At 38.9% G+C, this 17,607-nt stretch overlaps 1 protein-coding gene across 4 annotated transcripts in view; it reads left to right on the top strand.

Moving 5' to 3' along the window:
• Positions 1–17,607, top strand: part of LHFPL2 (LHFPL tetraspan subfamily member 2) — a 131,799-nt gene that overhangs the window by 29,488 nt on the left and 84,704 nt on the right. The window contains exon 2 of one of the 4 annotated variants that reach the window (XM_075740556.1): positions 1,664–1,900. The exons of the other annotated variants lie outside the window; for them this stretch is intronic. The gene's annotated coding sequence lies outside the window, so the exon portion shown is untranslated. The remainder of the gene's footprint in view (positions 1–1,663; positions 1,901–17,607) is intronic. 4 annotated transcript variants of the gene reach the window in all.

Here is a 17,607-nt window from a genome sequence, read left to right as displayed (position 1 = left end):
AGGAGATCCTGGATGCTTGCATAGTGGAATTGAAAGATGCAAGTTTGTGTTTTGTTGTAACATTAAGTATCCTAAAAAAGTTAGGTCAGTAAATCATTAGCAGTTATTAACGTATACTTTAAACGTATTTTTCTCAAATAAATAAAGGTAAGTGGTAGCAACTATGTATAATACTCCATGGAAGCATCGTATTTTCTAACTAAACTGTAAAATGTGCATTTGTCCCTGAAATGTGATAATTTTATACTCAATAAAAAATGGATTTGTTTATGTTAAACTGTTGTAACCTTCAGTCAAAGTAGCAAGCTAATAACATTTTTAGGTAGGTCTGTCCTAAATCTGAAAGAGTTTCTGTTTATCTTTTGCCATGACTGCAGAAATCCTTAGCATAAGCAATTACCAAGGCTGAGTATTTGTTCACTACTGCAGTCCTAATAGAAAGCAGAGAGGTCTAGGATCATCAGAAAAAAAAATATTAAAGTGTGGGCCTGACTCCTGTCAAATGATACAAGAGAAAATAGTACATATAGGGCAAATTAGAGATGTTTTAAAATCCCATAGATGAAGCACCCTTTTCCAATGGTACCTGAAGAGGGCAGTCTTGAGAGCGGCCCAGTGTCTAGATTCCCCCAGACCTGAGTGAGGACGTCCCCTGGCTCTGCTCCTAACCAGCCCTGCTCTTCCCCTCTCCCAAATTAGCTCAAGAGAAAAAATACCCAGCTTTTAAATGTACTCTCTTGTCAGGAGGGTCTGTCACGTGCTGGTGTAAGGGAGGGAAGGAGATGGGACAGAGTGGCAAGGCGCAGGGCAGCGGGAAGGGAGGGCAGCAGGGAGAAGGCCTCTGTTATGTTCCTCTGTGGGTGTCAAGAAACCTTCAAACTGGTTCGGCTGCTCCTGAAACCAGCAACCACAGCCTTGGGGTTACATACAGGCCTCTTTCTTCTACCAGAGGCTTTCCCTTTTTGTTGCAAAAGGGGCTACTCATTATTTTGATCAAAGGAGATCAGTGGATACAGGAGACTATAAGATGTATGAGAGTTTTAGGAGCAGATCTCAGCCTTGGCTGCCTGTAAAGGCTGTGACATGACTGATATCGTGAAGCCAGCCTTGCTCTGCTTCAGATCAAAGCTTTGCAATCTGCTGCCCATCTTATTTCTACTTACAGATAATTGGGGACAAGCACAGCAGGACACTGTCTGTCTGACACATCTAAATAAATATTTAATGTGGAGATTCCTCTTCAAAGCATTCTCTCTTTACCCTCCCCAGTGGTTATGTTTCACAGATGGAAGGAAGCCATTTTGTTTTCACAATTTCTGTCGTTACCATTTGATTCTCCCCTGGGCATCTCTTTTTCCAGAATTACAGTAGCAGTAATGTTAGTTTTGGAAAGAGGAAAATAAGCTGATCTGCTCCTAGAAATCAAATTAGTGCTTTATGCAACAAAGAGAGCTGTGGTGCTGTGGCCCCTGTACGTAGCACTCTGGATTGAGGAGTGACTAGGAGACGTGGCACTGGCCGTGCTGAGTGTTTCCGGGTACAAGGCTATGCCCTAGAAAAACATTAATGGAAGACACAGTTGCTGGCAGTGAGGAGTAAGTGATATCACAGAAACAAAGCCTAGCTCCTCCTGAGACCTATCAAAATACTTGCTGTCTTGCAGAGACGTACTCAGTGGTTGAGTTACTTATCTGGTGACTGTGGATGTCTTCCTTCCACATCCTTATCTGCTGTGAGGATTGTCCACTTATGCATCTGTTGGCGGTAGAAAACAACTTCTGTTTGAAGGGATCTTCCTGATTCGGTTCACACGAAGGGCATTCCAGGGTCTGCTGCATCTACGTGCCACTCACTGAGGTGTTGCACTGCTCCTGCCTTCACGATTAGCAGGTGTGTACTGGTGAGTATGTCCATACTTGTTATGAAAGCTACAGTTTGTGACCTGCACAGCAATTCCCCTCTGCCAGCGTAATCAAAGTTTCCTGTTGCTTTGTGAACTGTCCACACACTTCTTGTGTTTACATGAAGGAAGATGGACTGGTGCTTGTGTGATGGTGCAGGGGGGCAGAGCGGCTCTTGCCGCTGGGTAGAAGTACATAGGGCATCATGAGTCTTGCCAATGAGTTTGTGATCAGTCTGTTTGCATCTGGAAACTGCTAATGATAATCCTGTTCTGTCAGCAATTGTCTGAGTACACAGTGGGAACTGGTAGGGGTTTTTTCCTTTTTTTTTTTTTTTTAATGCTATATTTGGATAAGATATTTTTAAAATTTTACTCATCATTTCAGTGGTCACCCACAATGGAACAAAAGATAGGACTGAGACAGTGGCCCTGACATTTTTTATACTTTTCTGGCTGAAGAACTTCTTGTTCTTCCATTTGTTAAACAAAGCATGGAGGCTTTGCAAATGCACCTTGGCAGAGGGAGTTTCCTGGTGAATAGCAGGCTTCCATCTGGGTTCATGTGGATTTAAGAGGAGTGTTTGGATGATGTGGTACATTGCTGAGCTAGGCTTCAGAAAGACATCAACAAGTGTTGTACTGGTTTATGTAAAGTCCAGCAGTTAAATACCATGTTAAACATGTGAAGCATAATCTTAATGGCTTTTTATGAGAGTTTTGGGCAAAAGTGTGATGGTATTATGCTGATGATATTAACACATGCAAGAAAAGAATTCTTTGCAAAGGTCCCAGCATTAAATGGTTCCGTAAGGTACAGATTTTATTCCAGCCTTGCAGTTTATAGATTGTGACTTCATTTTTCCAAACACTGTATTAAAATGTCTTGCTGTATCTTGAGATCTACTGCATCTCAAGATACTGCATCTATTTGAATTTGAGAACTTTCCTAGGAAAAGTAAATGTTTCTAAATCATGAAACCATTCCTTGAAACTTTCATGGCCACTAACTCTCTTGTATTAATTTGAAAACTGTTCCTCCTTCATTTTAATATTGAGTCCTTTAGGAACTTTCTGCCCTGAACAATTTTACAGCTTGAGTAAGGATCTAGTTGTCAAGTGCTAGTTCAGTACTGTGCTCTTTTCTTTTTTCAATCATGGTACTTATTTACTGCAGATGTTACCAGTATATCTGATTTCTGAGGAAGCACAGGAGGGGAGAAAAGCAGAGAGAAAAAGAGCAGACAAAGGAGGGGGATGCTTGTTTACAGTGTGCTGTATGTCCACACTAGAGACTATTTCTCTGCTCTGGTTCCTGGAGGCACAGGTCACATTCTAATGGATCTGTGCACTTCGATGTAAGGAGAAAAGGAAAACTATAATGTTTACCTGAAACTTTATTTTCTTTAAATTATAAGTTAGCATCAACTAAGTCAGTTTAGTTAATCTTGCTAAAAAGTGGAAATTGACCTTTTAGAATTTTAATTTGTTACTAAGTAGAGCATAGCTTGTTTAGTAGAATGAGAAATTAATTGAGGTATGCTTATAAAAATTGCTGTTTAGGAAAGCACCTCTTACTAAAAAATACAGGGCTTATGTAGTATGATACGGCTTCACAGAAAGCAGTGATGTACAAGGAGAGTGACCAACCATATTAACAGATTTGGATACAAGTGAAAAGCAGGTATCTCAAATTTAATTTTCCTTTGTGGCAGGTTTGACTCTTGTTCCGTTGCTTAATGGTGAGGAATTCAATTCACTGTTACCATTAGACTTTTCCAGCTGCACTCTTACTCCTACTCAATCTGCTATCATTTGGCTTCAGGCTATTCCAGGCTTCAACGCAGATGAGAAAGCAAACAACTCCTGCCATCCAAACCCAGACTAAAAACAAAGCCCCTTTAAAAGAGTTTTCTTTGCCTTTTTTACCCCTGCTTTGACATACATACTCTGTCTTGGGATTTGAGATATTCTTTATTCAAGTTTTATATACTGTTCCTACCCAGCAAACTTTAAGGGACTAAGAGTTAATACATGATTAATTGCCTTTGCTAGTTGGGGGGGGGGATTGAACTACATCTTTGTGGGATGTCAAAAGAAAATGAGTCTGCTTTCAGGTTTCAAAAAGGAGAATGATTTTGGTAAGAAAAACTTTACATCCAGTCCCTCGAAAATTTTGAGAAATATTTAAGAGGCATAGATAAATTTTTGAAGTGAAACCTTGGAATTCAAAGGTTGTATAAAGCATACTTTCTATCAGTAATATGCATATACTTCCATTCCATCTTCATCTTTTGAGCATTTTATTCTTGCTCCTTCCCAAGCTGCTTTGTCTTCTTTTCTTTCCTGAACCTTCACCATTCTCTGTCTTCATGGTCCTTGAAAAGATGAAATGTAGATTATAGTGTTCTTGAACAAAAAACTGGTGAGATTTTTACAGGGTAACGCATCAGCCTTCATGTTGTAGATTTATGTCATGGTTGAGTTTCTTTTTCTTAATTTGGGGTTTGCTTAGTTTTAAACCCCGCCATTGACTTCTGAAAGTACTTCAAGGAGTACGTTTTCAGTGTGCCCTCAGTTCCTAGCAGTCAAACTTGTTTTAGGAGCTTATTCTCAATGAGGCAAACTTTACAGTAGGGCACAGGACACTGGCACTATCCTATTGTTTAAAAGGAGCCATTTGTTTACTTCTGGAAAATGTGGGAACTGTGAAGGAGCCAGTGTTGCAAATTTGCTGTAATCAAAACCCAATGAGACTGATTGTCAGGAAGAAAACAAACAAACAAACATAATACTACCGAAAGAAAAGTTTAGGAAATGAGCCTGGTGAGGTTATTTTTAAACATGTAAATTGGTTGAGTGTTACCAGTAACACTTTACTTGAACTGCAGCCAATGCTTTGCCAATTTTTCTGCTTAGCCACTTAAAGATTTAATTATAGTATTTTACAAATAACTCTTTTTCTGTCTAGAACTTTTGTTTTCAAGATCTACAGATATGGAATACATCATTAAAAAATCAAAGTTAATTTTTTTTCAACAGTAGAGAAGCAATGCAATATGCTGTCTGTTATTGGATTAATGGAGATCATTGGAGGCTGCTGAGCATAGGTCTAGGAAATCATATAATAATATATAATTCATATAATTATGAATACAAGCACAGTCTTTGTCAAGCTTTATGGATCACCTACTTCTAAAACAGAATCATAGAATCTTTAAGGTTGGAAAAGACCTCTAAGATCATCAAGTCCAACCGTCAACCCAACACCACCACGTCTACTAAACCATGTCCTGAAAGTGCCACGTCTACACGGTTTTTGAACACCTCTAGGGATGGTGATTCCACCACTTCTCTGGGCAGCCTGTTCCAATGCCTGACAACTCTTTCAGTGAAGAAATTTTTCCTAATATCCAACCTAAACTTCCCCTGATGCAACTTGAGGCCATTTCCTCTTGTCCTGTCATTTGCTACTTGAGAGAAGAGACAGTCACGCACCTCACTACAACCTCCTTTCAGGTAGTTGTAGAGGGCAATAAGGTCTCCCCTCAGCCTCCTTGAGGCTGAACAACCCCGGTTCCCTCAGCTGCTCCTCATAAGACTTGTGCTCTAGACCCTTCATCAGCTTCGTTGCCCTTCTCTGGACACGCTCCAGCACCTCAGTGTCTGTCTTGTAGTGAGGGGCCCAAAACTGAACACAGTATTCGCAGTGCAGCCTCACCAGAGCCGAGTACACAGGCCCCAAGAGCAGAAAAAATGCAGATTAAAGAATAGTGTATTCTATGCTTCGATCTCTTGAGTTCTGTTGCTTCTAAAATCTGATTTTCCCAAAGCTCTGTAGAGATTACAAGCAGTAAACTGACTGTATTTTGGTTGCTATGAACAAATGAGGAATTTGAAAATGCAGAAACAAGAAAGCAGCAATTGATCCCAGTGTTACACAGGAACATCTGTCTGGAGTTTCAAAGGCAGCTATCTATCAGCTAAGGCAGATTGTCTGTCTGTGTAAGGATTGTGTGAGCTTGTTGTGTCTATATTGAAGCCGCTATTGTTCCCCTGCTGTGAAATGACATGGACGTGTCTATCCTGAGAGATCTGTGACTTTTGGCTGACTTGTACTTTCCAAATCCATGCATAATAGAGCTTGCTCTAGTCCTTCAAGAGGGAAGAAAAACAAAAATAGGAAAAAAACCCAACACAAATGAAACATATGGTGCCAGGCTGTATTGTGAAATCATCAAAAGTATATTCCTTTCTTCTTTTTCAAGACAGGTTATTTTTCTGAAAGGGAACTATCAGCTTTTGGTTTATTTTTGTAAGGATTGCATGTATATGTATGTATATAGTTTCCTTGGCCTTAGATAAAACAAGTTATGGTGCTATTCTAGAGTATTCACACAGACAACCTAAAACTTGGGATACTGAGAAAAATGATGAATGAGGCTGAATTTATTGATGGGTTAGGAGGGGAAAGTATATAATTCAGAAATACATGTTTTATTTTCTAATGACATGAATTAACATGTCATTAGAAACATTGATTAGTTTTCTAATGACATGAGTTTGCTTTACTTCATATGTAGCATAAATGTATGTTAATTGGGGTAATAAATGTATTTTATGTATCTGAAAACAAGGTTAGTCTGGCAAAATCTTATTAAAAACATTCATCTCTATTAAGCTTAGATAAATGTGGTTTTGTCTTGAACTAAATGTTCCTAACATTAGAAAAGGATAAAGAATTAGCACTTGTTTTGGAACATCTGTAGAAAAAGTACTACTGAATTCATTGGAATCCCTGTTATGAAGTAAAACTAGGTGCCGATGCTTACTTTTCAGTTTGCCATTGTTTAGTTCAAACACTGGCATTTTTGCTTCGATGGTGTTTCCTCTGCATATTTGTGAATTGTTAAGGTCTGCTAAGGCAATCTGTTAGTCAAGTATGCACCACTGTAATTGTTTAAACTGGGAGCTATAAACCATCCTTCTAGACTGAAGGATCTGTTTAAACAAAGTGTTTATTTAAGTCCTGTACAAATACATAATGAAGAGCTATGTATTGTAGAAGCGGAAAACATGGTATGGGGGGGTGTGTGTGTCAAGGCACCAATTTTCTTTTCCAGGATGTTTTGTTGTTATGTGAATAGTAAGTACATATTTTTAAATTACTAGGAAGATGACTATTAATTTAGTTAAATGTTTGGCCTGCCTTTCCTCATGCTTTGCTTTTCACTGGTGTGTTACAGCTCATCCCTTTGTTACCTTTAGTTCTGTACAGAATAGTTGAAGGAACCGGACAAGGCAATGTGACATGTATGTGTTCCACTGACACACCTGGACACACGGTGGAACCATATTGCTCCCAAAGGATCAGCCAGTCAGTATGTCTTTCTTTTTCTTAAACTAGTAAGAGACTGTCCAACCTAATTCCTTCAACTGCCATGTTCTGTGAAAGTGATTTCTTTCTGTTTATATATTTTATAAATAAAAAAGAATTTGTTCAATTTGCTGCAGTATATTTGAAGTCCAGTGTAGGTATTGGTCTTGTTCAGTAAAATTTTGATCCAAATCTCAATGGAAAGATTCCTGCTTACCTAAATTGATGTTTGCCAATGATGTGGATCAAGAATCTGTGCTGGCTGTTTTTCTGAATGACTCTTAAGATGTCGTGGTAGTGGCATGATTGATATGAGCCAAGCCTTTGCTTTGGTATAAATACTTACTACTGGCAAAACCCATTTCAATTTCTGAATTTAATTAATGAAATGTGGACATTAATCAGGAGTAAGAGATAAGAAATGTGCTGATCCAATCCTTCATCCACGGATGTTATTGTGGTTCTCTCTAGTATGCTGGTATTCAGTTCAGTTCTTCTAAGTGGGTTTTGGGTAAGTCTTTTAACTGGTCTAGTGCTCTACTGTCTGATGAGATACATCACTGTATTGCCAGCATACAGAAGATGTGAGGCCTTGTACTTGCTTGAGTCCCATATATGCATTGAACACAGCAAACTGAAATTGTACAGTAACTCTGCACAAGTAATATCACAGGACCCCAAGCTGATCAAGCTAAAAGAATAAATATGGATGTTTTACCAATGAATGGGTGCTGGTAAAGGGAGAGATTCTACTATTTATACTTTCTGGGCTACAGGTAGGTTTGAAACCACAATGCATGTGCTAACCTAACTCAGCATCTGTAGTGGCAGCTAGCAGTGCTGGAGAATGGAACCAGAGTGCATAAATGCCAGAAATTATCTGTGTTGAGTAAACTGGGGAAATAGTTTTTGATGGCTGTCTCTTGCTCTTGATTTTCTTTCTCTTTAAAAACTTACTTCTCTTTAATTTTTCTTCTATTAAAGAAAAGAGAGAGAAGCACCTTCTGAGGTGCCTTGAAGGCTAAATAGGTTAGTGTTACCAGTATTTAAATTAGTGCATATATGATAGGATTGTTTCTGGCAGTACTGGCAGGCTGCTTTAACTGTTTAGTGCATAACAACACGTATTAGTTGAGTAAGGTCTTCTTCATGTGCTGAATCCAGTGTTCGGCCTACCTTCTAGGTAACCTGACATTTCCATTTACTTCAAGGCAGGTACAGAAGAAAAGATCACCTTCTTGCTATTCCTGCTGCATTCTCTGTGTCCTGACAGGCTGTCAGAATGACTTGTGTCTCTGCTGTTGCTGACGGGGTGAGCTGCCTCCAGTCTCATGGAGAATTTCTTAAATACAGGCCTTTTTAGGCACTCACATTTTTGGAAAACTTGGCAGGAAAGAGAGAGTGCTGACTGCAATTGAGAGCTAACAGGGGATTGCCGTTAGCATAATAGCCTCCTGCTATAGCAATAAGGAATGCTTCAGACTGGCACGATGGAGACAGAATGGAGACACCGGCTTCCTGCACTTTCCCAGCAGTGCAGCTGAAGGCAATACCCGAGCAGGCCCCCACTTACCAAAACTGGCCAAAGGTTCTTTAGAAGTGTATTGTTAAACATCTGTTGAACCAGTCTGATTTACTGCCCCTCAACAGGCTTTTGAAGGTAAGCAACAAGGTTAGTGACTTAGGCTATTTTTTTCCTACTATCTTTTTTTTTTTTTTTTTTTTAACATTTGAACCATTGATACCCCACAGGAAGCAAACTAGTGAAATTTTTTTATCTAGATGGTCAGGAATCACCCTTAGTAGTTTACTTCTCATAGTTTTCCTCTCTGTCCTCTCCAGAGACCTCAGCATACTATTTAAGCTCATGTGTGATTAACTTACTGTGGTCTTTCACTGATTTTAATAGCTTATTGTGCTCAGGTAAGAATTAGGAAGTTCCTACTGAAAAGTCAGCATTATCCTTTTCTTCTTTGTTGGGGACCCTTTAGTCCAACTCTTCAGAGAGTCTTTAGGAGGACAGGAGGTGATTCTTAGAGGACTGGGGAGGGGCAAATGTGAAACTACACTCCATTCTTCTTTCTTTCTATATATATATTTTTTTTTTTTTTAAAGGTGTGGGGAAAATGAAGGGAATTGTAAGCCTGTCAATAAAACCTTAAAGGGGAAGGGAATTGTAAGCTGGTCAATGAAACTTTAATCCCCACACTTTTTTTTTAACAAGTTATCAAACAGTTGCTTTATAAGCACCTCTAAGATAATAAAATTGATAAGTGGCCAGTATAGATTTATCAAGATCAAACTGTGTCAGACAATTGTAATTTCTTAGAATAAAGGAATAAAGTTGAGTGGTAGATGGATGAAGTATCTTGACTTCATTATTTTTTCATGTAGTGACTACATGTGATATTCTTGATTGTATCTCACACATCATTCATAGAAAATGTCTGGGGAGCTCCACATGAAATCATTGTAAAGTGAACACACAAGTGGTTCAGTAAAGGTCTCCAAGTGTCATTAATGGCTCACTGTATCTTCTGTTTGGTTTTGTTCTGTATTTTTATTGGCACTTGGCTAGTAGAATATAGAGGATGTATTTCTGGACAGCAGCAAGCTGGGAAATTGTATTAGCATGTTGAAATTCAAGACGAGCTCAGAGTGATGACGGTAAATGACTTTCAAGCTGTGGTCTGCAGACCCTCTGAATGCGCTTATAAGGAGTCATGAAGGGTAACTAACAAAAGCAAGCTTAATTTTAGTCAGCCTAAATTTGCTTCATAGGGTCCTATTTTTCCACTGGAAAATTTAAAGAGGTTCCCACATAGGAAATGGTTGGTTGAAAAGCAGTTGTTTTGACAATTTGGAGAGACAGTCCAAACACAATGAGTTGAAATTCCAAAAGGTGAACACAATTCGCTATGTTTTGCATAAGTGTTGAAAGAGGGATAAAAAGCTGAAGTAGTCTAGCCAACAAAAATCTAAGATTTATAGCCAAAGGACAAATATCGTCTGACGTGTATGAACAAGGAACGTCACATGTAAGGGGACATAGCTATTATTCTCTGCTTAGCACTGATGAGGTCTCAGGTAGAGGACTGTGTACAGCAGCTGTAATAAAGTGCTTCAATAGTATGACCTGCAAGAAAATTTTGAAGGAAGTGCCTTTGTTTTGTCTCATAGAAAAAAAACAAGGGTTGTGGGAGATACTGTCTTCCATTACAGGAGGGCAGAAAAAAAAGTAGTACGACTTGGGATGGGTAATAAAAATAAGAATTGTGTTAGGTATGCAAGTTTCTGTGGCAGCTGCCAAATACCCTGCATCTATTATGTGATTTAGTCCTCAACATGTTCTCAATAACTTCTTTGTGTGCATAGTTAGGCACTGAAACAGATGGTTAAAGAAGTTGTGGAATAGCTTTTGAGATTAGAGGTTTCCAGAAACAGGGTAGACACAAAAAAGTCTCAGGGAGGATCTCACTATACTTGCTTGTATCTCACAGCAGGAAGTAGACCATTTGAAGTCTCTTCTAGCTTCTCCTATAGTTTTACTAGTTTAGGAACAACTTGAGTTAAGGGAAACTAACTGGCTCATGAAACAAGGTGTAGCTCCACAGGAATGAGCATTCACATGGATAATTTTATGCCAGAGAGCAGTAAGGTGGTATATTTTTTCAGTGGACTTGCTTGTGACCAGAACCAACAGGAAGGTATTAGTAATCAGAAGACAGAGGTATTCTCGGCCATTTGCACCAATCTGTAAGGTTTCGTTTTGGGTTACTAGAAGGAACAAGTTCTTATATGTCACCCAACTGGGAATCAGGGAGTCTCAGTTGCTATGGGCATCCGAGTCATGCTAGTTTTCCAGGCTGAAGTATTGTCCTTCCTGAAGGCTATTGAGCATAGCAGTGAATAGGATTTGGGCAGCAAATTCTGTCCAAAAGAACTGAATCCTATTTCATGACAAACAAGACATGACAAAATTAAATCTTGGTCAATTTGTTGTTTCCCCATAGAAAGGATGTCAGATTTAATATCGAACTCATTTTTTAGAAGAAGTTGTGAAAAAACCCTCTGTACCTAATTCTTCTTGCATTATCACTTATGCAAGAAGTACCGTAACCCTAAAACCCAACCAAACAAAACCTCCCTCCAAGCTCCGCAAACCACCGCATTCCTATGTAGCTGTATTTGATTGGCCAGTTTACAGATTTCCAGATAAATCTGAAGATCCTAGATCTTGATGGAAATTGAATAGTTAATCAAAAGAAAAGGAACATTTAAGACACAAAGGGAACATATGTCTTAGCCTAAATGACTTCTCACTCCTTATACTGGGCAGGATCTATGTACTGCACTGGGGCTTTCCTCAGATACAGGGTCCACCTATCCAGTCTTGATGTCCACTGACTTAGAAAAGCTTTCTAAAAGTGGACCAACACTTAACCTCTTTGTAGAATACAGCCTTGACTTTTAAATCTGGTTGTACCTAATTTGTTTTCGTGTTTGAGAGCTGGACATGGATCATGGCTTGTTTCCCAGTGACGGATGAAATCACACATATGAGAGAGGTGAAATAATTTTTCTTATTTGTAATTTTTGTTTCCCGCAGTAATTATACGTGAGTCTGTCCAAATGTGTTATGTCTTACATTATATCATGCTGTTTGCAGAAATGGTGATTAATGCTGTTTGTGAACTGGGAGGGGATTAAGAGTCTAATGTCTGCGTACATTCTGTGCCTGTTGGTTTGTCTGCCTTCATCTGGTATTTGGCATGTCTTCCAGTATTTCATGAGAACAGAAGAATAACCGTGTTCTGGTCAGGCCAAGTGTCCATTTAGTTCCGTACTTTCTCCAAAGGCAGCTAGTAAAGATGCTTGGGGAGAAAAATGTAAGAAATGCATTTCAAAATGGAAATCACATTCAAAAAGTGATTCTTTCCCATGGTTAGGTCCCTTAATTAGTAGTTTGGAGACCTCCTTGGCTAAGCTTTGCACCCAAGCATTTGTGTTTTAAATAGCCAGCAGTGGGTCTGTCATTCAAGAATTTGGAATTTTTTTGATTTCATTTGTGCTTTATATGTGTCCAATGTCTTGCTGCAATGATTCCATAACTCAAGTATACATTGTGAAGAAAGATCATTTCCTCAGTTGTTACAGATCTACCATTTAGTGAGCTGCCCACTAGTTTTTTGTTGTGAGAAATGGCTTCTTGTTGATGTTTCCACACGTCAGTCATTTTGCCAGCCTCTGGCAAAATGCTCTTCTGCTTGGTGATTTTTCTTCTCTGCTGAAGACTTCCAGTTGTTTTGGTCTTGGAAGGTTTGACAGTGTTCTGACAGAAAAGTCAATCTCACTGCACTGAAAGCACTGACATCCACTTGGTAGCCAATGCACGAAATAATATTTTTACTTTGCTACCAGTAAAACTGAGTTAAGATTTCTTTAATTAACCAAGGTTCTGTGAAGACTGGTTAATGCCCATGTTCATATATTATGGGGTAGATGACATGTATAAATTAAGGAGGAACCAAATTGTAGTTTTGAAAATGATGGTAACTTCCACAAGTAGTATATTACTGAAGTTCCTCTCTATATGCTGTACATAGTCATTAATGGTGGCTTCTGTTATTTGATGAAATGTATTTCCACAGCCATTTTTCTTGCTAAAAGCACTTCTAATAAATAGCTCTATTTTTATGGTTTCTACTTTTATTTTTATGGAAAAATTTGAGAATAATGAAGGCAATCTTATAGCATCTTACTTGGTTTAAGAAACATGTTGATGAACAGCTGATGAGGCTGAGAAACAAGATGTTATGTAAAATTTCAGTTAAATAGGAACAAAATTATTTTAGAATTTAAAATTACAAACACGTGGGTGTGGTTCCAAAGAAAATCTTCCAATTACCTGATCGTGAATTGGATCTGAATTGCAACCTGATCTGTTGAGCTGTTCTCAGCAGATTCTCTCAAAGTGCCTTGGCAGTCCAGGTGTGCCTCTCTCTTTGCCCATCATTCAACCATATGTACCTGTCTATGGTTTCTCAAATGCTCTGTTACTCCTCAAACACTCTGTTACTATGCTGTACCTTTATGGCCCTGCATAAAGGAGTGAGGGTGTATTTGGCATACAGTAGTGGAAAGGACAGTACGGGTATAGCATTGTGGCAGGTTTGGGATGTATAGTAGTGCTACGCAGTGCAGAGGATTAGGGAGCAGTGAGTAATGGGAAGGGCTGGGTATTGCAGTGCTGCTAAATGTGAATGTGTTGAGCATGAGGTGGTAGGTGGTGCTAGGAGGTTCAGCAGAGAGGCTGGTGGGATGTGGTCCATGTGGTCTGGCAAAAAAAAAGTCTGAGTCCTGCTCAATTGTTCACTCCTATATTAGGAGGAAACTGCATCATTCTGTGGTATTAGAGAGTTAGAAGTGTGCACAGCACATAGCCCTTCCTGCCAGCAAGTGTCTTTTGTGCAGCTTTGTTAAAAGCTGTTATCCTCACTTAGCTGTTAGGTTTCTGGGCTGGGATCTGTAGGTGCTTCTTTATCTATGTAATTTTTTTGCTCAGTGATTGATTTCAGCCTTCAACAGAAAGGCAGACTTCTCAGAGCTAACAGGGTACTTCTATTTTACAAAAGTAGGTGGCCAGTTGGAGCAGGGACTGTAAAATATCCTGTCAGAAGTCTTGATCAACTGTGAAGCACAAATCTGACAAAAATAAGCTTCATTAGTAGCAGTGCTCATGGAGCTACTTGCTTTAATTAGTTTTCCATAGCTGTGGAATTCTTTGCCATATAAGGGTTTATTTCAGATGTAAGTTTTCCATTAGCAGACAAACACTGTAAATTTTAATTAAAATATAATTCAGACTTCACTCTTCCAAAAGTCAACGAAATATCTCTCTTTGTTTTGTGTGATTTCTTCATATATTGTATTAGGAGCCTTAGTGGTGAGAAGGATTGGATGGATGACTTGTCTGTCCTTACTGCTTGCTATGTTGCATGGAGGATACTGTGTATGTGCAGTTTGCAGTTCTACTCTGGAAGTTGCAAGTCTGCACTAGAACATGTTGCCTACTATGTATTATTTGGAGGTGCGTACCTAGAAAAACTTGAACTGGGGAAACGAAAGACTTCGCTGGAGAGCAGAGTAAAGACCAAGTTGGCAGGCGAAACATGGGGCAATATATGGCCTGCTATGAAATACCAAACTTAATTTTAAGGGAAAGTGTTTTATGTGTCTTTCCTCTGCACATCTGTCACTGTTGTTTTGAGTTACAGAAGTCAAAAGCAAACCATAGGTTTTGGCAGGTAGGCTAATGCTTTCTATGCCAGTGATCATAAATGATGACTTAAAACGTTGTTTAAAATAAATCGCTAGTACTATTATCTAATAACTCACACTATGTTTTAAGTTAGATTATTACAATCCCTTGGCTCTTCTCTATTTTAAATTATAAAATGTCCCTTTTCTTTAGAAACAGAGAATTATGACTAGCAAGGTTTATAAGCCAAATAGATCAAATTTAGTAGCCAGTAATAGTTTAAAGTTAGTCTCACTGACACAAGCAGGAACAGTTGAATTACAGTGTTTAGCACTTTTTAAAAATTTACTTAGAATTTTTAACATTTTTGTTGTTGATTTAGTGATTTTTTTTTCTTTCATAGACAAGTGATTTCATATTATAATTTTATATTTGCTTTGCTGTTGATAAATACCAGTCAAAGAGGAGTGGTTTGGTGGGGAGTTCTTTGTAGCTTTGTTTCCAGGCATTATTCCAAAGTACACAGCTAAAATTCTTTATATGTTTTATTTAGAGCAGGGCTTTTAATGTAAAGATCACCACTGAGTCTTTTTGATGCAGTTTTGCAAATATTTGATTCTTGTTCTTTCCTTCAAACTCAACATTACATTTAAGTGGTGGAGTGTGGCTGTTAAAAATACATGTGATTGTCCTGCATACTGTGCTTTAAAGAGGATCATAGAATCATAGAATCGTTTTGGTTGGAAAAGATCTTTAAGAGAGAAGTCAATTTTTTCCGAACATGTGATGCTTTTGGAGAAGTCTGGTAATGAGAGAAGAGGAGAGGACACAAGAATTAATTGTGTAGAAGGCTCAAGACATCATCTTGCTGTGAGGAATGTGAAGCAGAGAGCTTCCTTTGGACTATTTGTGTAAGATTGTACCCTGTTCTGCTCCTCAGTGCCCACGTCTGAAGTTTATGATGCATGGTAGATGCCTTTAGGCAGAGAATGAGCAGCCAGCTTTTCATTAATTTGTAACAGAGATTGGTGGGAACATTGTTCCATGCAGTGGAAAGCTTGTAGTGAATTCCTTCAGTGTTAAGCAAGCTAAAAATAATACTCTAGAAAATGTATGCTTTAGCCATCCCCTTTGTTTTCTAAACATCCATTTGAACAGGGGTTAAAACTATGCTATGAAAGTAAAAAGAAAAAGAAGTATCCTCCCTCTTTTTATTGTAATCTTGAAACTATTAAGTTGTTGAATATATTTAAGCAAAGGTTTTAAATTGGTCAGTAATGCTTATACAGAAGTGATTTGGGGAATTTGTCTATGTGAAATTTAAAGATTCTGTTAGAAAACTCATATGGTTTTGTAAGCTCTTCATATCCTTCTAAGTATTTTTATCCTTCCCGCATGTTGATTCTGTGAAGGGACTGAGGTGGGTGAGCTAGCCCATCTGCCTGTGAGTAGATGAGTTGTCAAATCCAACAGCTCCCAGTAGGCAGAGCTAAGGAAGAATTGCACTCTAGATAAAACCAGTTTCCTTAACTGCTGTTGGGAGGCATAAAGTTTCAAGAAATTTTCATTTCCACAGGAAAAGGAACAAAGATAAGAGCCATTGGTACAGCCCTTTAAAAACTGTGGTGAAATGGGTCATAGAGGGAGAGTTGCCAGCATAGAGAGAGAACAACTGTTGGAGAGTGCAGAGATGATGTAGCTGAGGAGCCAAACACAGCTGAAGGAGGCTGGTTGCAAGGCAAAAGGAAAGCTTCCAAAAAGCAAGCAGTGACTTGCAAGTGAGGCATCTTGGCTATGCATAGATTTCTTGATCTGGTCCCCAGCTACATTCAAGTATGAGAAGAACCAGAGGTAGCAAGCTGTCTGTATAGGCTTTAATATTGCTTTAACAATAGAATGCATTTATGTTATTTTTAAAGTAAATTTTAAAAATGTAGGTCTGTATGTCTTTTCCTTGCTGCAGAGAGTAAAGATGTTAAAATGCTGGACAAAACTGCAGAGGTGTGTTTCACTAGTGCATCTCCTTGAGGAGCAAATGGTCCATGGCAAGGATGTTCAGGGGAAGAAACCTGCCCACATTGAAGGTTTTCACATTTTTCTTGCTTTGGAGGGAGGCCTGGACTGGAGCCCTTTCCTGCAAATAAATAACTGCACTCATTTCTTTTGCAGAGGGGAAAAAAAAAAGGAATTACTGGAGTATTAAGATACTGTTCTGCTCCCCAAAAATCATTAGAGCACTTGGCTGTGAAGGTGCGTTTCTGTCCTTGCTGCAAGGTAGTTCAAATTGTTCCACCTCTCTTGGCCAGAGGGGCTGGAGCTGGTGGGTCACCGGCCAACATTTCTGGTCCCACTGAAGCTGTGCCACTGCACAGGGAATGCAGCCCTCTCTGTGAAAAGGGAGGTTGGCCTGACCTCATGATTTAGCTCATAGTGCTCAAGGAGAAGAGTGTGGAAATCTCATCTTTGTTCCAGAGACTTCTTATGGCCTTAAACAGTGAAGAGTTGCAAACCTCTCTGTTGATCCCATCTTGATTTAAACACTTGTTTTTTGTATTTGTACTCGGAGGAGTGGGGTGGGAAATAGCTGCAAGCTGACCTAGCATCACTGATTTAACCTGGTATGTGTGTCCCTGAAAGGTTATGCATTAGTTGCAAGTATTCAGTTTTTAAACCAGTTTTACTTTGCTAGCCTAGTTCCTTAGGGCAAAGAGTACTTTTGAAATTGCTGTGGTGTCTGGTTGTGATTGGTTTTGGTGGCTGCAGTATAGTTTGTGTGTCTGTGAATTCGTGAAGAAAGAAAATGAAAATACTAGGTGTGAGGTTAAACTGCATAACCCATAAAATGAACATCAGAACATCTCAGCCAGATGGATTTTCACGGTGTGGAGGTTTGTGAGTAGAGCTGCTTTCACTCACATGGATAAGGGTCAGGCAAGCATAACTCTTTTTTTTTTTTTTTTTTTTTTTTTTTGGGGGGGGGGGGGTGTAATACTCAGAAATAACAAAGATGCGTTTATCAGAAAAAAACCTTCCTTAAAATTCAAACAGGAAACAAATGGAAATCCCATT

The sequence above is a fragment of the Balearica regulorum genome, chromosome Z (assembly GCF_011004875.1).
Source record: "Balearica regulorum gibbericeps isolate bBalReg1 chromosome Z, bBalReg1.pri, whole genome shotgun sequence".
Classification (NCBI taxonomy): domain Eukaryota; kingdom Metazoa; phylum Chordata; class Aves; order Gruiformes; family Gruidae; genus Balearica; species Balearica regulorum.
Note: the sequence above shows the minus strand (reverse complement) of the source record. Positions and strands in the feature narration are given on the sequence as shown.